Source organism: Centrocercus urophasianus, unplaced genomic scaffold, assembly GCF_019232065.1.
Source record: "Centrocercus urophasianus isolate 14NV4802_14NV808 unplaced genomic scaffold, USGS_Curo_1.0 seq_14, whole genome shotgun sequence".
NCBI lineage: Eukaryota > Metazoa > Chordata > Aves > Galliformes > Phasianidae > Centrocercus > Centrocercus urophasianus.
In genome coordinates, this window is record NW_024884586.1 from 49,908,242 (window position 1) to 49,930,344 (window position 22,103).

Here is a 22,103-nt window from a genome sequence, read left to right on the forward strand (position 1 = left end):
TGCATTTGGAGATGTTGGTTTGATCTGCAGTAAATGAAAAATCTGCAGTGATCAAAACATGCATACACAAAATCTTCTTTTTGTGGATTTTTTTGTTGTCATTTGGAATATGTGTCGGGCCATTCATTTTTCCTCTTGGAAATATTTATCTTCCTTTAAGTAGAGAGGGTTCACATAAGCTGGACAGGCACTCAATGAGGAGACTGTCCATCTCAAGCAGGCCAAGCTCTGGTTCCCATGGAGGATTGAGGCCATAGGTATGCAGTGTAGCCACCTGATGCAAAAGATAGAAGTGTTAAAAATCATTCTCCCTCTGTTCTAGACATCCTTGCAGCTTGCATAGCTGGAGGGAAAGACTTTTCTCCGTCTGATTTATAACAGAATAGTACACGCAGTGGAGAGTCTGTGTTTTGCTTTGTATTCCATTTCTAAGGGATTGAAAGAAAATAGAGGAGAGCTACCTGTGTGTCACGAATGCAGTGATGAGAATGGATGAACCCTGTGTCCCCTTGTCTGATGGCAGCAGGGCGCTGGATTTGATTTGTTTAAAGCTCCTGTTTTCTTTGTGCCCAGGCATGTCAGGGAGGGCTGGGGCTTGCAGGTTCAGTCACTTCCCTGCCCACCAGGATGACAACAGACAAAGCCAGCAATGACATGAAAAGCTGCAAACATTGTTCTGCTGGGGAATCATGCAGAGGGGTGGAGGTGAAGTAGGGAAACGTCAGCTAGAATGGCTCCTGCCAAAAGGTGAAGGGGAAATCTGTGTTTAGAAGGAACCTGAAGACGGCACAGGCAGGAGGCATGGATGCATTGGCACAGCATCTCCCAGGGCAATGCTGCATCAGGAATGTGTGCTCTGGAGTGCTTCTTTACTAGCTTGGACCAAACTCACTGTGAAAAGCTCTGTGAAACCAGCAGATGCTCTGTTCAAGACAAATGAGAAGCAGAATTTCTTCACACATTACACAGTTCTGAGGATGCTGTGGATGCTATAAAACCGTTTGGCAATGTCACAAGAATAAGGGTCTGTAGACTTAAGTCTGAGTAGACTTAAATATGAACGTGCCTCACCGCTTGGCACAGGATGCCCAGAACTTTGGGTGCCCCACTGCTGGAGGTACCCAATGCCAGGGCAGCTAGAGCTGATGGGGGACTTCCCAGCCTGCAGCGTGGGGTTAGAACTGGATAATCTTTAAGGTGTCTTTCAACCCAAGCCATTTGATGCTTGGTGCTCTTGGCTCGGCACATTATCTTCTTCCAGTAATGATCAGACAACAGATTTTGTTTTGATTTGCATTGATATTTTTTGAAGTAAGTGCAAGGTTTTGACCACGTTCTTTCACCTCGCCCTGTGAGGTGAGGCAGGCACGTCCAACCTGCAGGTTGGCTCAGCCCAGCTCACCCTATGGGCATCCCCTGCCTCACACCATTGCAGGAGCCAGCAGTCTGGCCCAGCCCTCAGCACCAACCAACCGGCAGTGCACTCAGTCAACCTAAATACATTAGCTGTAAATTTCCAAATTGAATGTATAGAGCTGCAATCAGACATTCAACTCTGAAGGTTAGATGTTAGGAAAAATTTATTCTCTGAAACAGTGGTGAGGTTTTGGCATAGGCTGCCCAGGGAGTGGTGGAGTCACTGTCCGCTGATGTGCTCAAGAACCATGCTGAGGTATATGGTCAGTGGGTGGTATTGGTGGTAGGTGAACCATTGGACTAGATGATCTTAGAGATGTTTTCTAATCTTAATGACTCTATGAAGTCTGATCACGCCTCTCTACTAGGCTTTCATAAGCCCTCTCTTACCAGAGAGACTCATCCCTCATTTCACCACTCTTTGGCATTATGTACAAGAACTATTTTGAAGGGTGAAGCACAGGAAGAGTAAAATTTCACCATAATTCTCTACTTGGGCAGATTTTTGACAAGGACAGCGTACAGGCTCTTGTTCATTGCTGGCAACAGTGCATAGCTAATGGTAGTGACTGTGTTTAAAATTTTTTGATGATTGTTTACAATATCACTAATTCTTTTCAAAAATAGGGCTTAATTAGGGCGTGAATAAAGTAGTTCCAGTGATTGTCCAAGGTAGCAAACTGCTGCGTGTTGGTAAAACTGAAGCAGCTTCTTATCACTGATGCACAGTGCTTGGGAGCACAGCGTAATCTGACGATAATAGTCATTTTTTTTCCAAATGCTGTTATAAAGGGAAGCCATCCCCTGTTATCTAGATAGAAAACTTTAGGAATATGAAATCGCTTTTCTTTTTTCTTTTTCTATCAAGTTGCACATTTAAGGCTTTTTGTGAACAAAAAAATGCAGGTGTCTTCAAAGAACTGTCACCATGCATTTTTTTTGTAGCTTTTTCTAAGAGATGGCATAATCTATGAGAAAAAAACATTCAGCTAAGGATAAGAAGAACTAAGTGCTGGTGCTGTTTTTAATAAACATCCATTAAATTCATGTGATATCGTATTATGTTGCAGTGTGTGCTTGTAAAAAGCTTCGTACAACTGTTTGATACTCAGTAATTTGCAAGTGCTTCTGCAATAAAGAGAATAAAATGCTGCCTTTTGTAATATAGCAAGGAAATGATCACCTTTTTGATCTTTTTTGCTTGCATTATTTGAATGCACATTTTACTTAAAGCGCTACTGAATGGTTGCCAGCATTATCAGTTTTTCAGAAACCAATTCCGTAAATATTCCACACTGACTGCTATAATGATTTTCCTAAACATATAGATTGAGGGTTTGTTCCTGTTTATAGAAATATAAAATGAATGAATTGGTCTGTTTCGATTCTACAAAATCAAACCAACTTTGATCACTCCCAGAAATACTTTTTCTGTTTCACTTTTCTCCTCTCTTTTCCTCTTCCCCTCGAATTTGAAAAGTAAGCATTTGGACCAAATATTCTGGTATTTTCATTGTCCCATGACATGCCCTAAAAATAACCAGAAAATTGAAGATCATTCAGGAGAATTCTTTTTTTTCTCTTCATTCTTAAATTGGTGGCACTTTAGTTATTCCTGCTTTAGTCAGACACGTTTCTGATGCATATGGAGTGCAGGGGCATTGCGAGCCACGAGATTGTTTTATTCATTTTCTGCTCTTTGTGAATACCTTAGCTGATAGTCATAATTCACTGTTGTTTCCTTTCATTCCTGGTGATGTTGATGAGACAAGTAGTTTAACAATTTCTGCTGGTGTCTGGAAGCATTCAGCTTCTTAAAATAAAACCAAAGCTACTCCTTTGGCCAGCATTTGCAGCTACTTTCCTTTTGGTCAAAGCTGGAATCGATCACATCTATTATGTATCTATATTAACAGGATCTGGAAAGGGTGACAAGATCAACCTATTGTAGAATAATCATATTTTTACCTTTTTTTATTGTCACAAGAAGAGTCATCAGGCACAATTCCATCCCCACCTATTTTAGGAGGAAGTTTTTCAGCCAGAGGGTGGTGAGGCACTGGCACAGGTTGCCCAAGGAGGCTGTGGATGCCCCATCCCTGCAGGCATTCAAGGCCAGGCTGGATGTGGCTCTGGGCAGCCTGGGCTGCTGGTTGGTGACCTCCTGGAATGTGAAAAGGGCCACTGGTAGGAACTGTTTTTACAGTAGAAGTGAATGCTCCACAGATAAACTGAAGTGGTGTTGATGCTTATGTTTTCTTCTCTGCCCCCAGATAAAATCACAGTGGAATCTATTTTGTCACATTTGACGTGTCACCCTCTGATAACCAATGTATGTTTTGCCAGGTTTTTTTCCTCCACTTGTTGTACAGTATTCTCCCCATGCCATCTTCCTCCATCTTGCTTTAAAGCTATCATGAAAGTCATGGTTTGGAGCCTTGCTCAATCGCAGTAGAAGGCGTCGGTGCCTCTCACCCATGCACAGAGCACACTACAGTGTCACAGAGACAGATTGTCTCTGCATGGCATGACCTGACAGTTCCACCTTGTGTCCCAACGACGTCCTTGCCATCTCCGAATTCTCCATCAATGCCTTGTTTCAGGATATGTGCCAGTAGTTTTATGGGAATTTTTATTAGGTTGAACTAGGAAAAAAGCATTATACATCTCAATGTGTCCTGTGTTATTAAATGTGCATTTTAACATTTCAGCAGCTAAGGACCAGTTTGCTGTTACTTAACTACTTACATACTCAACATAGTGTTTTATTCTTGGCTTTGATGTTTGTCTACCCATAAGATGTCCTCTTGTTCTTCATACCTTTTGATTTTGTCCATTGTGTGATCATTGTTTTTTCACTCCCTTGCACTGAGGTGAGACAACTTGCAATTTCTGTGACCTCTGTTCCCATTTTGTAGTGTAGTGTAAAAAGAGTGTGAAGTTTGAGTGTGTGATGCTTTCCATCCTGAAAGAGAGAAACGTTATGGTTTTGTTGTTCTGCTTCTTAAAATGATAATTTGGTCTTCTCAGTTGTTTGTAAAACGTTTTTTCTTCTGAAGGAAAATAAACAGCTGTTGGAATCAGAGGTGAAAGACACAATAGAATTGGAATTTTTTAAAGCATATTTTATATGTAATCAGCTAGCTAAATCAATCTGCGTGGTTGATTCCTGATTGCATGAGGTATTTAAAACACAAAGTGAGAATATTGCGGCCATTTACTTTTTCTGGCTGAATTATGCTTGTATTTTCATGGAAATACATAAGCTGTCAGTGTTTGATTGACACAAAGATTTCTACAACTTATTTTTTTGCTTTTTGTATAGGCTTCAGTACGCTACATCGTTTCCATCTCCTTAATGAAATTGTGCAGTTGGGTTTTTTGGTTTGTTTGTTTGTTTTTAAGTCTACCCAATAGTTCTTTAAAGTGCAATTTACTGCTCTTTAGTTTTACCAGGCAAAGATGGCACCATGTAGAGAGCAAGTGCAACCTAATGGAAATAAAACCTGGGGGTCAAACACAAGAAGTTATGGGCAGTTGTACCCATACAGCCCCACCTCAGTCAGTTAGTGGGAGCAGATGCTGTGGTGCTGATCAAGCAGATGAAATCAGGTGCTGGAGGGGTCTTGCTGCAGTGAAGGATAGTGAGATTGAGCACAAACCTGTTGCTCCTGGCCATCTGCGCAGAGGCTGAGCAGCCTTGACAGCATGGCTGACCTTGCTGCCAACCTCATCTTGCCATGTGCTGGTGCATGACTGGGACTGCTGCAGTGTCCCTGAAACAACAAGCCACAGAAACAAGGAGAAATGTGAGCTGTGGCCCAGGACAGGATAGGAGCATTATCTCTTTTGCTCTCTTAATAACACATTAACATAGACCCATCCCTGGAGGTGTCTAAGGCCAAGCTGGGGGTGGCCCTGGGCAAGCTGATCTATCACTTGATCTGGTGGTTGGCAGCCTTGCCTGTGGCAGGGGGTTGGAACTTCATGATCCTTGAGGTCCCTTCCAACCCAAGCCATTGTATGTCTCTGTGATTCTATAATTGGACTCTCTTCCTGCCCTCTTCTACTACCTGTTGACGTGTGATGAATTGAGATGCTAAAAGGGACTTGGATTCTGCCTTTTATCAATGCTTCTTCTCCTCTTGTTTCTGCTTTGTCCTTTATTTATGGGGTGCTCTGGTCATTGATGTGCTGTATGGAGAAATTTGGGTGCCTTCAGGCAGCAACATGAAACAGCAAGAATTTTCCATCTGTTTTCTATATGCCAGCTGTTTGTTTGTTCAAATTCTAATATAGGTAAGGAGAAGTGACAAGGAATGACAACAGCTTTGGAGCCTAGCCTTAGGAGGGCTAAGAAAAAAATGAGGAAGCTCACAATGTATAAATGAAATAGCACATTTCTTGTAGTTGGGGATCTCAGAATTCCTTTTAAGCACCTCTATTGAAGCCACCTTACTGGATTATCAGGATATTTTTTGTCCTTTTGAGATTAAAAAAAAAAGTTTTAAAAGGTGTATATATATTTAAATCCCACTAATTCCTGTTTTAGTGATGTGCTGTGCAAATCCTGCTGATCCATGTGCTTGCATGTCTCCAGCCTCATGCACTCACTCCAGCACACATGCAAGCAGAAGCTAGTCATTAAAACAATTTTGCTGAGCCCCACTGAAAGTTGTTCCAAAATCAGCTTTTCACGTCAGCAGTTTTATTAGGAAATAAATTAGAAGTAGACAAGGAAAGATGCTGGAATGTCTGAAGCATGTGAGCGTTAGCTTGTAATAAGGACTTTGAAAGCATTAACCCTCTGCTGACCAATCTGTTTATTGAGCATTGCTGCATGGATTTAATATACAGAAGCTGAGGAGATTGGTGGGAACGTGCCCTTGGTTTCTTTGTGCTCTCTGAAGAAAATCACAGTGCCATCACATCACTAAAAGCTCCTCTTCAACTCTCGTAAGCACTTTCTCAGACACCTATTTGGTATAGCATTTGTTAAACGCATTCCCTACATTCGGAGGGGGTTTTCTAAGTACTGGTGATTTTTCTTTTTCTTTATTTTTTGCTTTTTGTGAGGGAAAAGAAAGGGTATTCGTGGCTCCACGACCATAACTGGTTCATGCAGGCACCAAAGCAGGGTATGGTCTCCTTTGAACCACCCACTACTGCTGTGTTCATGCACTGGTTTTCACTAACACACGCACAGAGAAAATGCAACCAAAGCTGCCACTCGTGAAACTAGGCTGCTTTGTCTAAATATGCCTAAATTCTTTGTTATTGTGAGTCTCAGAAAACAACTTCCACATTATTAACCATACTGTCTGCACTTTTTTCCTTTGGCTTATCTCTCCTGCTTTTCATGTCTAAGGACAACAGAAGAAAACAGTTAACTGTGGTGTATTAACCCAGGTTGCCAACGAAGTACAGCAGTGCTTTGCAAGCCTTGGGGATACTCACAGCCTTTCAGCTGAGGTGTTTGATTCTAGCAGATCACATCTGTCTTGCTGCCAGAGATAAAACTCTAATTCCACCTACAACAGCAAAGAGATACCTGCAAGATATGTCTGCGTTAGGCACGTGGTCTACCTCCAGCAAAAGCCTTATGTTTGCTTTCTAAGAAATGCTAACTTTGCCTACTGGACATTGCTTCCTCCTTGCTCCATTTGGCTTCATTTATTGGTTATCTGCTTTCATTCCCTTACTACTGCTGTAAGGTCAGATTGCCCTGCATCACTTTTATTGCACCTCCAGGATTTTATGCTGTGTGTGTGTCCTTGATCATCTCCTCCGTTCCCTAAATATTCCCCATGTGAGATCAGCAGGGCTCATCATGCCCAAGACCGCTCCAAGCTCTGGAAGAGAAGTTTTGATGATCCAGGCTCCCTGATGTCCGTCCTGTCACACACATCCCAGGTATCACTGCAAACACCTGAGCCCACAGGCAATGCAACACTGCTGAGGTCTGCACTGCCTCCGTGAGAGTGACAGCACAAGAGTTAATGCTCTTTTATAGACTTGTAGCTCCTCGAGCATCACACGGTGCGCCGTTCTCCTTGCTTTTAGACGCCTTATGGAGAGCCGTAAGATTTCATCGCCTGGTGTCAGCCATGACAGATGTGCTGGCTGAACGGAGCACTCACACTGTAAATGAGAAATGATGACTCCAGGAGCACTTTGATGAATTTGGTAAAAATCAGACATCGCTTTCGGTCCAGATAGTCAGGAAAAGGAATTAATGGAAAGGTTGCTGGAATGATAATAATCTGTAAGAGCATATGTTATGAGCAGTTAATAATGTCCCTTCCTTGTTTGAAGCCATTATTTCTCATTTAGCAGATCTGAATGACTAAATAACTTATATCTTTACTCATTCCATTCCCCAGCACCAAATTATATTACAGTATAAAGACTGAAGTTATCTGAAGGGTAAAAAGAAAATAGAACAATACATTAAAGTTGAGTTTTAAATAATCATGAATTTTCTTAAGTAGTCCTTTGTAAAATCACATTCTCTCAACTCCTTGAATTACACAGTACTTCTGAAACATGAAAGCAGTGACATCTCGCGTGCTCTGAATGAATATCTGCTACTTTAGTGGCAGTCTGTATATCAGTGGGGCAGAACAGATAACTGCAGGCATTTTAGAGCAAAAAATTACAGGACTGAGGATAAACGAGGAGGGGGTGATCAGTTATGGGAATTGTCAGTTTACATAGATCGACATCTCTTAGCAATTACTTTTTGTGGATTTGGGGCCTCGCAGTTCTTATTATATGGACATTTTTACCAAATGTTTTCATTGGTTCCTGTCGAAGAAGAGCAACTGCTCGGGTCACCTCGCCATGTAACCAAAGTCTTCCTGGGAAGTACTCAGATATGTTGGCTGAGCCAATTGCATGGTTGGATCTATCACTGTGTACCCCCTGCTTCTCCCTGGCCCTCAATCTCTACTGTTGATACTACAAGTTAAATGAAATTTCATTTTTCCATTATAATTATCACTTCCATAACTACGTGTTTCAGAAAGAATGGCATCAACTTTGGGCCCCTGTGTTTGAGGTCTGAAGAACTTGAAGTTGGAGACTGAAATGTGACAAGGGAGGGGTTTTATTAGACTATTATATTCTTTTCCTGAGGATATTTTCAGATCAAGATCTGTGCTAGGATGTTGGTTGGCAACATTGGCTTCTCTAAATTCTGTCTATATCTCCATGCTTTATTTCCCTGATTGCTTTTAGCATTCTTTCTGAATTCTAAATAGCCATGCCCATCTTTGGGATGGAGAAGTCATTGATGGGTGGTGAAAATCTGGGTGACTGAGCACTGACACAGGTTGTGAGGAGCATTATGAAGTCTGCTCCTTAGACACAAGTTGTATCTGGAGCAGGAAAACTGAAAGGAAGGATAATAAGGGTCAGAGCAAGAGAAATTCTCCATGGCAGGGCACGTGTGTGCCCAAAAGGACTGTGGTCCACAGACGACCTACATAATAGAATTGAAAAATTAAGGACATGCAGTGGAAGGAGAGTGAAAAGGAAGGAGAGTGTTAAGGAGAAAATGCTGGGCAGCTTTCATTCATTTTCAAGGAATGAATATTTGAAAACTTCCATATTTATCCACGTACAGCTCTGTGTGAAGTTGTTATTCACAGCAAAATATCCCTCCAAGGGTTGGAGATGTGTATTACCTACGCTTTTTTTTTTTTCCTCTGAAATGGAAGGCATCTCTGTCTGCAGTAAGAATGGTCCACTTGCCACTACAGATATGTGATAGATCAGTGCCATCTTCACTTATCAGCCAGACTGATGCTCCAAGTTCACATAAAACAGAGAAAAAATGAATTTGTTACAGACAAAAATTAAATGTAAACTATATGAAAAGCTGTCTAAAGATTATAGGAGCATATTTTTTTTTCTCTACAGAAGTCCATAAATTCAATACAGTCAATATTTAAGCCTTCTTTTAACTTGGAGAAAACCACAGTAATCGGTCGCCTACAGGGGAAGCTTTTTGTCTCTGTGTTCCAGGAGAATTCGTATTTTCTTTCTTAAATTATCAGGTGCCTTAAATGCACTGCGAGAAAAAATACAATAATTTCTCCTGCTGCAGAGCATGATAAATTTCACTTAACTGTAACAAAGCCAAATCTTAGGTATCAATTCCCATTTTCTGTTCTGGATGATCCATCATATTCAGGAAAGGACAATCTTACATACTCAAAAAAAAAGGAAAATTTTCCTATTCTTCTCACTGCCAAAGCTTTCAGATCCATTACGTTGGCATTTTAATAGATGAATGCCTCCAGGGTATGAATCAGATTCATCCTTTGACTGCTCAAACATACAAAACAAGGTGTATTATACATAATAACTCCTCCAACTTTTCCTGAGCGTTAAAATGTAGAGAAGATTTATGCAAAAAATGTCACTGCTGATATTACTGGAACTACTCAAGAACAGTCAAATTCTTGGTTAAATTATATATTAATGTCATACAGTTTTAATACAAGAGACATGACAACTCCCTCCTAAGTCTTAGGAGGTGTGAATTTTAAAATCTGGCAACAGAAAGAGTATTACTTATGTAGTGGAACTTTGGTGACTATGAGGCCTTTGTATGAATTTCAAGTACATTTGGCTGGAGAATTTTTTCACATTCAAATAAAAACGTGTGTTGAACAGTGCTGGCAGCCAGATCTGTGCTAGTTGAAAAGCATCTGCCTCTAGAATTCAGTTGGGATGAGCCAAGTGAGGTTCTGAGGCCAAATTCAATGAATATATGGAATGGAGAAATGATATCCTAAGGATATGTTTTCTATTCAATTGGTATAATGAAGTTATTTATTTTAATTAATTAATCCAGGATAGAAAAGAGGGAAAGAGAGAAAAACAAATGCTAAGAACATTGTACAAAATCCTTTTCATTTAAAGGATTTACACAATCTTACTAAGTAAGATGTCCCGAGGAGATGGAGAAAATGAAACAGAAGTCTCCATTTAATTTGCCAGTCAAATGACAGTTTCTTGTCAAATTGGGCAAAGAGGGTATCAGCAAGGAATTTGATTTCGGTGCCCAGGAAAAACATGATTACTACACCCAAATCCCTGTTCAGAAGGAGCCTGCTCCCATGTGAAGGTCAATCCTGCATTGCTATCCCCTATGCAATATGTAGCTGTCCCCTATGGGAACAGTGGAAGTGGATGCCCAGAGTGAGATGTGGAACCATGCAGTTATTCATCTTGGAAAAACTGTCTAAGATCCCCAAGCCCAACCCAGCCCACCCCACCATGCCCACTGCCACATCACCACCACCTTGAACACCTCCAGGGACAGTGATCCCACCACCTCCCTTAAGAGTCAGAGCTGTACTTACAACTTCTGCACTCCTAAAGACAGATGGGACCATGGCCACGCTCCTGGCTCTGACTTCTCTGCCACTGTAGGAGGCCTGGAAAATGTGTGGTTGTGCAAGCAGTCATTCACCAACTCTCACCCCCAGGGCAAGGAGAAAGCAATGGAAGAAAAACGAAAGGTGAAGAAATGGGAAGAATAAGGATCAAAACTAATTGTAGCTGGAAGAAACACAAGAAAAAGTAGCAGTAAAACACTAAGAATAAAGACAGAAAAATGTAGTTTTGTTATTTCGCAAGCAAGAAGAAAAAACATGAAGCCTTGAATGTTTAAAAGAGCTTTTTTTTTTTCTTTTTCTCCTCAGTCTTCATAGGAAAAAATACAGCTACTAATAAGTTGTTCCTGTAGCAGGAATGTAGCAATCAACTACACCGTTCAGGATTGGTGCAACACTATTTATCTTGGTTGTATTTATTCAACCCATCAAGACCTCGTGAAACCCCTCTGAGTGCTTAAGGAATTAAACACACCAATTTCTGAGCCATTAATGTCTACTGTGGAAAACTCAGACAGGGAAGGTGAGGTCCCCAAAGTACAGAAAGGAAGAAATACACAACCTCTTCTTTGAAAAGACAACAGATAAGGAGACAGAGCTGTAGACTTACCAGCATAACCTCTGCAGAGAAGGACAGTGAAGCATTGTTTAGCAATCTGTTTAAAAGTGCTAGGTGAAGGTGAGATGACATAACATCCAGTGTGTTTTTCTCAGTGTCAAGCCAACACATTTTTTGTTATCAAAAGAGTAATTGGAGAAAAGGAATTGCTGCTTTGGCTCTAGCAGCTCTTTTTACATACTCACACCTGATATTCCCTTGAATGAATGACTACTGATGGGTCTTCAACTCACACACTGGAGACTGGTTATCAGCAGGCATAGGAAATGTGCCTTGCAAAGGATTTAGCAAGGATTCCTGGATTTAGTATTCTTAAATATTTTTCTTATTGTGTGGACAATGAAACTATCTGAGACCTTCTAATGTGTGGCTGTGAAATCATTTTTAGTGGTGGTACTAAAGCATTTCGTTATCACAGAATCATAGAATCACTCAGATTAGAAAAGACCTTAAGGATCATCAAGTCCAACCACGACCTCACCATACTACCTTATGTTTGATGAAAACATCCTTAGAAGCTTTTGGTTGTGTCTCAGAGCAGGGAGATGGAAAAACTGACCTCCCTCCTGAGGTCCTTTGAAGATTTGTTTTCCAATGGCTATAGCATTCTTGTACTATGATAATTCAGTGAAGCAGTTGGAAAAATGTCTTGTTGTTACATTGGTGGGGATTATCTGCTTTTGGGAAGATTGTTGTTTGTATTTATAGAAATGATGATATTAAGGAGACAGATACATTTCAATAGCTGTATTGCTCCAAGGTGGGAGCAGAATTACAAATAGCCTGTGTGATTACCCTGATAGAAGTGATAAGTAACATACCACAAAACAGAAATTATTGCCTATTAAATGCAATTGGGTTGTTCTAAGAAGGAAACGTCCACATTGCCTGAAGTCTCTCTGTTATGAATATTAACTTAAGCTACCTGCTTTCTCATGTCACTTGTTAGTTTCTTACTTCATTGTGAGCTGTCAGTGGCTGTACGTACTGCTGCTGTCTGGCTGTAGTAGAGCAGGCACTGTGGATATGAAGAAATGGTCATAAGAGAGGGGCAGCACAGCATCCCGCTGCCCATGGGTGAGCTCTTGGGATGACCAACAGATAGGAACACACACCTGTCAGCACACCAACTCTCTCTGCTCCGCTGCATTGTGAGCCTGGGCCCATAGAACCACAGAATGGAGGGGGGCTGCCTCAGCTAAGGGACCTGCCAACCTGCAATAGGAACAATGAACGTTAGACATGCAAACAGGTGCTATTTAGCATCAAAGGAAGTAAGTTCTCAAGTATGATATTCAAGCACACGATGATGAACTTTGCCATGCTGTTACTACTTCGGGTTTGTTTTATCATCTAGTTGTCTTTTTCTTTTCTTTTTTTTTTTTTCTTTTTTTTTTAATCTTACACACAAAATATTTGGTGTCAATGGAGTAATTCAGCAGGCAATAATAGAGTTCATAGCCTTTTTTTATAAATTAACTTTATGGAATATTACCTACTTCTAGTTCTCAAACAGCAATCCTGATGATTTATGACACTTAATGACACTGGATGGCATAATGCACTTATTTATTCTAAAATCTCTGCCATGCAAAGCACTCCACAATGAAAAATGTCATGTTTTTACAGTACCTAAGAGATTCAGAAAGAAAATGTAGAAAACTGAGCTCTATTTCCATTCTAGCAGCCAGATTCATTAAAGAAATTAAATTAAATTGAAATTAATTCTGGAAGATCCTCCACATGCTTAAGACAGCATATCTCCCTACAGCCTTTTGTTGTTACTATTCTTTCGACTTTTCTGCCTGATCAGTTAAGAAATGACAATTAATGTCACTTCAGAAATGAGCTTGGTTTCCCTGAATGTGGGAGCCAATTTCTTTCTGAGATTATTGAAGCACTGAGCACAGGTGTTGATTGTGTTCTATGGTGCAGTAGAACTCACACCCATCCACACTTACTGCACTTGCAGCTTCGAGGCTGTGATAAATGCAATCCCTTTCACTTTCCACCATCGGTCTTCATGAGCGCTTTGGTTGCTGAAGTATTTTTGGTACATGAGACAAATGTTATCAACATTTAAAGTAATGAAAGGGGATGGTAACAGCTGGCTAGATTTTAACAATTCTCTTGGTGCAAATATTAATTAAATGCAGGATACTAATTTCCTTTTCTATTGCTATCAGCTGCAGATTACAGTTCTAGTTACATGATCCTTCTAGGTGGTCATAAAGATGGAGGTGGGAAAGGTTTCCGGGCACAGCGCTGTGTACCAGCAGCTGAAGGGAGGAATGTCTGTGGATGAAAGAGCCATCAGGCCACTTACCAGCAATCCAGCAGCAATAGAGGGATGTCAAACCTACACTGATAGTTCAGCTCTGAGGAATGTAGGAGTGTTTAAGCATCGCTCCTCAATGAGGATATCTCTAAGATTGCTTCAACTTGGGAATCAGGATGGCAGTTCTGAGGTGTGAGATGAAGGGCTGGAAGTGGGCAAAGGTCTCCACAGGGTTTCATATGAATGCAATTGCAATTAATTATTGCACAACTCATCTTATTATTAGGGTGAACAACCCACCTCCAAAAGCCAGGTTTGGAAGTCAAGCAGAAGAAAGGTATGAGCTGCCTTTACCCTCTGTCAAAGCAATGGCCCATGCTTCCCTCCTGCACGTTTCCAAAGCAACAGTAAATAGTACCCCTGTTGAGACAACAGCATATTGCACTCCTGCTGAGAGGAATTTGCATTTCATTTGCAGATTATTATACCCCAGGCTTAGTCTAAACTGCTTTCAAATTTCCTTTGTTGCTATTGGGTATTCATGTCAGCGTCTAGATGGAATTCCAAACTTGAAATTATTCTCACTTCATGTACGTGACCATATGTTTCTCTATAACAAGTTTCAAATAAGAAATGCCTATCATTTTGCCCAGATAGCTAATGTAAAATGGACAGATTAATAAACCCTGCATCTCTTTCATCCACAGGAATATGCTTCCCATGGACCAAAATGAAGCTACAAAATGTAACAAGCTACCAGATTTAAAAGTTGTGCAGGATAAACCCACTATCGTTTTTGGAAAAACAAAATTTATAGAATCATTACAGAAACATAAAATAAATGCATTGAGTCTGGAGGCAGCTCTGGAGAATGTCTGGTCAAAACAGAGCAGGGATGGTTGGAATTGGTTGTCCAGTGCTTCCAGCCTGGCATTGGCCATCTCCAGGGACAGAGAATCCACCGCCTCAGTGTGCAACTGCTCCCATGCTTAAACATGGTTGCAGTTCAAAAAAGGGTTTTCTTATGTTTAAATGGAATTTCCTGATTGATTTTGCTGGTTTGTTTGTTATAAGACAAAAGAGACCAAAAATTCTTATTTTCATCTTTGTCTATTGCCTCCTGCCCCTTGGGGCAACACTGAGAAGAGCCTGGCTCCATCTTATTGCCCCCATCAGGTATTCATACATGTGGATGGGATCCTCCCCAGCCTTCTCCAGGCTGTCCTTCTATAAGAGATCATAGAATCACAGAATCACTCAGGTTGGAAAAGCTCTCCAGGATCCCCAAGCCCAACTGCAGCCCAGCCCACCATGCCCACTGCCCGCATCCCTCATTGCCACATCCCCATGGTTCTGAAATACCTCCAGGAATGGTGATCCCACCATTCCTGCCCAGCTGTGCCACTGGGGCATTAGATGCCCCATTCCTTTTACGATCTTTGTGACAGTGAGGCATACCTGTACGTGCATATAAGCTCCGTATATCAGCAGAGGAAACGCACTGGTTGTACAGCACAGCAGATCCCTCCAAGGCACGTAGACATGGCCATGGTGCTGCTCCTCTGATCTTCCCACAAATGAACTGGTACTGCAGTTTTCTCTTTTCCCTAAGCTACAAACTGTTTGGACAGTGACATTAATAGCGGTCGTGTTCTAAAACTGCAGCAGATTTGGCTACAGGCTTTTTTCAAATTGAGAGCAGTCTGGGCTTGGTGTAGATGAGCTGTTGTCCCGTTAGCATTGGATTCCCGAAGGGAAAAAACCATGGTGGTATTTGCTCCTTAAGATGCCCGGGACTTACTAATCAGTGACCAAATTACTTTCATGATGTTTTTAATTACCCTTTGGCCCTCAGCTCTGTACATTTGACATGGACACAGCTGTCCCCTGATACCACTCTCCTGGGAGCATGGGACACCCGAGGAAGCAGAAATCATTTTTTTAACCCACACGACCTATTTCACAATAACTATTGTTTCTTTTTTTTTGCTTTCTTTTTTTCAGTGCAGATAAGAGCAAGCCTCTGTTCCATGAGAGGAGACAGATTCACTGCTATCATGTTCCTGAAACAGAAGGCTGTTCTGCACTATCCAATTACGGACCTTAATTTAAATTAAAACTGCAACAAAACCAAATGCTGTGTACCTTCAAAACAACATGAAAGTTTAATAATAGCTGTATATTGGCTATTAGCCCCGCGTGCAGCCTGAATCATTTACTGAGGGGAAATTTAAGTAGGTTTTGGCACAGCTTTCTACATTTTTCCAGAGCAGTCTGAGTCTTGGTGCTCGTAGTGTGCCCTCCAGCACCTCCCTGAGTAATGACAGATGTCCCCACTGACCGGTGATGTGCTCTGAGTGTGGCAGTCATAGAATCATACAATCGTTGAGGTCGGAAAAGACCTCCAAGACCCCCAGCCCACCCCACCATGCCCACTGCCCATGTCTTTCAGTGCCACATCTCCATGGTTCCTGAACACTTCCAGGGATGTTGACCCTCCCACTCCCTAGGCAGCTGTGCCACTGCATCACCGCTCTTTCAGAGAAGAAACATTCTTTAATATCCAATCTGAAATCTGCCAGCAAACAGCAGGAGGGACCACAGCTTCCCCCTTCCAACCCACCAGCTGAACATCCCCGTTTGTATCTTTTTCCCTGCCTTAAAGTTGGTCCTTGCCATCCTTCTTGGGATAACCCAAGCTGCTGGGCTCCAATCCATGCTCAGAGCAGAGCTCTTGCACTGCAGCATTACAGTGCACGTGTAATATTCAGTATGTAGGTACAGATTGTGAATTGTGCCCCAGCTTCCCCTGTGCCCCCCATGCTCCCAGTGCCCATCTCACCTGCCCACAGCCTTTGAGATGCCACTACGTCAGATGGATGCAAGGGAACCCGACCATCCCAGCCTGGAGCAGAGCTGCAGCACAAGTGCACTGAGGAAATCATAGGAAGTCCTGCAGTAAATAAGTAGGGAATATGATGAGAAAAATATATTTTCTCATTCCTCTCCATCAGCTATTGACTTTTTACCTAAGGAGGGTGGATTTAATTCTATTCTCAAAACAACCACAGACTATACAAGCCCATTAGATCATTGAAGGACCACTGAAAATCTTTCAGAGGAAATACAGATATCTAAATAAATTTGGAAGCGCATTATTCTAGCGCCCTTCAGACTTGTGTCAAATACTCTGCCTTGCTGCCTATTACATTACAGAGCCATTAAACATGTATTATCTTTTGAAGGAAAAGCAGAGATTAATGACCCAAACCAACATGATGAATACACTGTGCCGGATGAACCAGACTTCTGCAGCAACCCAGCAAGCAGAGGGAAGAAACAATAAAACTGGATAACAAACAGAACAAGAAGGTCAAGGAAGGAGAAATTAAGAGGCTGTGATTGAAAATTATTTGAACTCTGTTCTCTACACTTTAGAAAAAAAAATTAACCAGCTACAAATATATTCATATTTTCTCCTCGCTGCATTTCCACTACCAGGAAACGTCTCCCCAGTGCAGCATTTTGTCACAGTTACAAAGATCTATTTTGAAGTACAAACAGGGGCTGTGTTTTGGATGAGACGTGGGAACAGGGCAGTTCTATTAAACCTGCTAGTAGCTGAGGCCGTGCTGCTCCAGGTGTGTTGGGATCATCCAGTCCAGCACTGGTCCCATTGCAATCCCAGGAGGAAATGTAGCAGAGTGGCAGCTGAAAAGCCACACTTTGTTTTTCGTGTTTAATCATCTTTTTTGTATGCTGCGCAGGAATTGCCATGGCTGAAATTGAAATTTGTTTCATAAAGGATATTAATGTGGTTAATAAGACAGGCAATTGCCCACTGGTGGCCCTAGACATATCCAATAAGATTTTAATGATTTTTTTATTGTTACGATTTGCTACTATGAAATCACTAGGCCAATTTACGTCTGTTTCATCTTGAACGGGAGAATTTCTGATGTGAGTAGCTTTAAATATGAGCACTTTCCCCCAGCATTCGGCTGTGCTCTTTCCTCCAGCAGAACCGACCGGTTGTGAGGTTAGTATGCCCCAGCACTATCTTAGCTCCACTCAGAGGAACCCATTTGCATTTATGGTGAGGAGCAAGCACTGTGCTGGCAGGAAGGCCACCAGGTGCACAAACCCAAAGCAGTTTGCTCAGCTTCATGTCAGAGCAGCAGCGACATGCAGATGGCACAGCAATATGCAAAGCTGCCATGGTGTGCCATGCACAAAGGATGGCTCTGGTCATTGGGGCTGTGAGACTTCCTGCTCTCTGAAACAACAGGAGCAGCTCCTGCTGTAGAGACAAACCACAGCATCACAGAACCACAGTGTGGATGGGTGAGAAGGGACCTCACAGCCCAGAGCCCCACCTCTGCCATGGGTCAGGTGCCCCTGGCTCAGGGTGCCCTGGGCCCACCTATGAACTCAGCTACCTCCAGGGTCCTCACTGCCTCTGTGTGGAAAATTTCCTGCTCACATCCAAACAGAAGCAAGAAAGTTGTCTTTGCCCCGCTGCTGGTAGTTCACACAGCACTAAACACTCCACCACTGGTTTTATCTCTTCAGCTCAAGGGCACGGTTTGCAGCAGAGACAAGAAAAACACAATTTTTTTTTCCCTATCAGCAATCCACGCTGGGGACTGCAGTGAGGAAGAACACATATCGCTACACAAACATCAAGGGAATGAAAAGAAACGGGTATAAACAATGCATTTGTCAGTGCTGTGGATGGAGAGAGGAACAGAAAGTAGCAGGAGATCAGAAGGGTTATGGAAACAGGCACTTCTGGAGAAGGCTGCTGCTGTCCTATGGATTTGAGAAAGGATCCCAGCCCGAGCAGCCTTCAGGACACAGCAGTTGGAGCCCATGTGGAGAGCAAAGAGAGCAGTGATCAGTGAGCTTCTGGAAAGCAAAGAGATGGTTAAGGAGGGGAGAGGCAGCGCTCAGCATGAACATTGGTGGAGGCTGAACCTGCTGTATAAAGAAAGAAAATAGAAAAATATCACTTTGAATCCAAAGGGAAAGTACATTCTGGAGGTTAGAGTGCTGCACGCAGGAATAATGCTAATTCACTGCACCGCAGCAGTGCTCCTGGTGCTGCCTTCGGGGTATTTATACTGGTTTTGTAAACCAGCACACTTTGCAGGTGAGCTAGGCTGTGACATCCAAGTCTTCCAGGGAGCAATTAGACATGCTGGTCTGTGAGAAGTGCACTTATTCATTCCTCAAAAGCAATGCACTGTAGGAGCATGGAGTATTCTCTGTCACCTTCCCTCATCTTACTCTGAGCAACCTCTCCTTAAGAGCATCCTGAGGACACCCAGAGGTGGTTGTAAGGCTCTGGGTGCACTGGGACATCCCATCCTCACAGCACCCAGCTCCTGGCGGGTTGTCACCTGCAGGACTGGAGACAGAGATCCCAACATCAGATGCAGCAAGGCAGACTACAGTAAAAAGTGGTAGGGCTTCAAAACGTGAGACTGCTATCCAAGAAGAAAGCATGACTGCAGTTCCTGTGCTCGCCCTTTGAGGGTGAAAAGAGTATTTTGCTGCCTGCTGGGAATTAGGACAGTTCCCATCTGTGCCGCGCTGCGTACAGACAGTGCGTGGTTTTAGAAGAGTTACTGTAAAACAGCATCAAAACAGGTAAAACTAGCAGTCTCTGAGGCCTTGAGCTACTAACACTGACCGTGATTTAAGCTCACGCACAACACAACGCAAACAAAAGGTACTGCAGAAGGTCCTTCAGAACACCTCTGTGAGCCCACTGACTTCTGGTGGCCGTGGCGCTGCAGGTAGGAAAGGAACTGGGGATTGCATTTATAGAAAGGTGCCAAAGTATTAACTTGGCAGTGTTACAGTATATTACAAATCATTAGAGCTCGCACTTACTAAATCGTTTCAGAATTGTATCTGCCAGATGGGAGGAGAGCCCTATTAGGATTAAAAAGGAGTTGCTTTGCGTGTTCTCCACCAGCACATGGACCTGCTGGGAGGATAAAGGATATACTGAGAGGAATGTTAGCTTGGAAAAATCACTGAGATCCTTAACAGAGAGATTCCCTGTGAGCTGAGAGCCAACCAAGGATGCACAACGCTGCAGCCCATCACACAACCTCATACAGTGTTATTTAGAAACAGTGGCAGGAAAGATGCACTCAGTAGGTTGTGAGACATCAGCTAAGGGTCCAGACCTAACCTGTCATTCAGGAAAGTAGTGGTTAGAGAAGAGAACTTGCTCTTAGATACTCAAATGTGTGTATCAGATCTGAATGCTGCAGGTCTTGTTTCTTTTCTATGATTGTTTTTCACCCACCCCAGTAAATATGAATCCAGTACAAACCTTTTTCCTGTTGCATCCTCACTGGTCTCTGCTCTCAGTGGCCCCTTCCCCACGGTCCTCATTCACACTCCCACTTTTCTGCATAGGTACAGCAGGACTGCAGGGCTCCTCTCCACCTTAACCACAACAACATCAAGTTCAAGCCTAAGTTTAACAACTTCCAAGAACTATTCAGATTCCCATGCGACCCCATCCCAAATCAGTCAGTGATCATCTCAGATCTTCATGGCAGCTGTTGAACCATCAGCTCAAGGAGAGGTTTAGGTTGGATATGAGGAGGAAGTTTTTCAGCCAGAGGGTGGTGAGGCACTGGCACAGGTTGCCCAAGGAGGCTGTGGATGCCCCATCCCTGCAGGCATTCAAGGCCAGGCTGGATGTGGCTCTGGGCAGCCTGGGCTTCTGGTTGGCGACCTGCACACAGCAGGGGGTTGGAGCTGGATGAGCACTGTGCTCCTGTGCAACCCAGGCCATTCTAGGATTCTATGACTTTGGTCAGACACAGGACAGCAAGTAAAGGCACATCTGACAAAGAAGTGAATACATCTCTTCACATACACAGAAATATACAAAGATTACTAAGAAATTATCCCTCAGTACAGGCATTGTTTGTCTTTAAAAATCTTTATCTCAGTAGGCTTTGGTCAGGGCAAGCACACAGCATTACCCCCCACCCCCTCCACCCTCTGCCCAGTAACTCCTGTGTTAAAGGTTCCCCAGCTGGCACTAGCATTTTCTCTTTCCTAATGTTCTCTTTAGCTGGAGACTGAGGAGGCAACGGATGCTTCCAGCACAGCAGATAGCATCAAAGAGCCTGGCAAGATCTTATGAATGGGCAGTGTGAACACCTCTGAAATGAGTAATAACCAAGGACAGCTCAAAGAAAGGAAATAATAAAAGTCTGTGCATCTGAGAATGCGATGGCTCCAAACAAGTGGATTTTCTTGCTTGTTTGTTTTTAAGCTTGGTTACATTTTTGGCTTCAGTAAATCCAATCAGATAGCAATTTATTACAACTTTCTGACACTTTGGTGTCATTTCCTCTTCCATGGTAATATTCAGTGACTATTTTCTTGTTGAGAAAGAAAGTCAGTATTGCAAATCCATCCTACTTCTACACAGCAGCTCCTTTGAGACCTTCCATGGTCTAATGGACACCATGCTTCCCCTGGTGCTCACACTACATCTCCCTTTCATGGAATCACACGGGTTGGAAATTACCTCCAAGATCCCCAAGCCCAACCCCTCCCCACCGTGCCCACTGCCCCTGTCCCTCAGTGCCACATCTCCATGGCCCTGGAACACCTCCAGAGACGGTGACTGCACCACTTGACCACTTGCCCAGTAACATACAAAAGTATTCAGTTACCCCTGTTGCCTAACATTTACAGCAGGTTCATGGCAGAAGAATACCTAGTTTGCTCTTTCCAGGTCTTTCACTCCAAATCTTGAGCATTACTTGTTCAGAGGTGTTCAAAGGGGAAACCTTATAATCTTGAATACAATTTCGCTGGCTTATATTTGTGGGAAGAGAAAACTCACTGGGTCCTCGTTTCCCTTCTCTCTTCTTTTTCTGTTCTTTTTTGCTGTTTTTGTGGCTGTTGTTTCTGACCTTTCCAAGGCTAAAATCTGTTGTCTTTGATGTCCACTGCAAAATCATAGAATCATATCATTAAAAAAAAATAAATAAAAATCATAGAATGGCCCAGGTTACAAAGGATGACATTGCTCATCCAGCTCCAACCCCCTGCTATGTGCAGGGTCACCAACCAGCAGCCCAGGCTGCCCAGAGCCACATCCAGCCTGGCCTTGAATGCCTGCAGGGATGGGGCATCCACAGCCTCCTGGGGCAACCTAGGTTCTAGTGAATCATTAAGTTAAGTGGGCCCAGGAAACAAGAGAGAGAGAGGCATTGATGTCTCAATGCTTACAAGTTTCTGACCGTGTCTCTGAGTCCTCCAGGAGACATGAAGATGCCTATTTAAAGATCGTGCTACATCTAGTGTCAAAATTCCAGTTTTTAATGCAGATAGCCTC

General features: G+C 42.7%; 2 long non-coding RNA genes across 2 annotated transcripts; both read right to left on the reverse strand.

The window, feature by feature from the left end:
• Positions 1-3,991: 3,991 nt before the first annotated feature.
• Positions 3,992-12,646, reverse strand: LOC122158096. Its single transcript, XR_006168122.1, has 4 exons — positions 12,558-12,646; positions 12,400-12,460; positions 5,079-5,192; positions 3,992-4,381 (listed from the first exon to the last, which is right to left on the reverse strand). It is a non-coding gene; the product is annotated as an uncharacterized LOC122158096 (long non-coding RNA).
• Positions 12,647-15,124: 2,478 nt separating this feature from the next.
• On the reverse strand, positions 15,125-20,097 carry LOC122158097. The gene is made up of 3 exons (XR_006168123.1): positions 20,070-20,097; positions 16,563-16,673; positions 15,125-15,339 (listed from the first exon to the last, which is right to left on the reverse strand). It is a non-coding gene; the product is annotated as an uncharacterized LOC122158097 (long non-coding RNA).
• Positions 20,098-22,103: the final 2,006 nt, after the last annotated feature.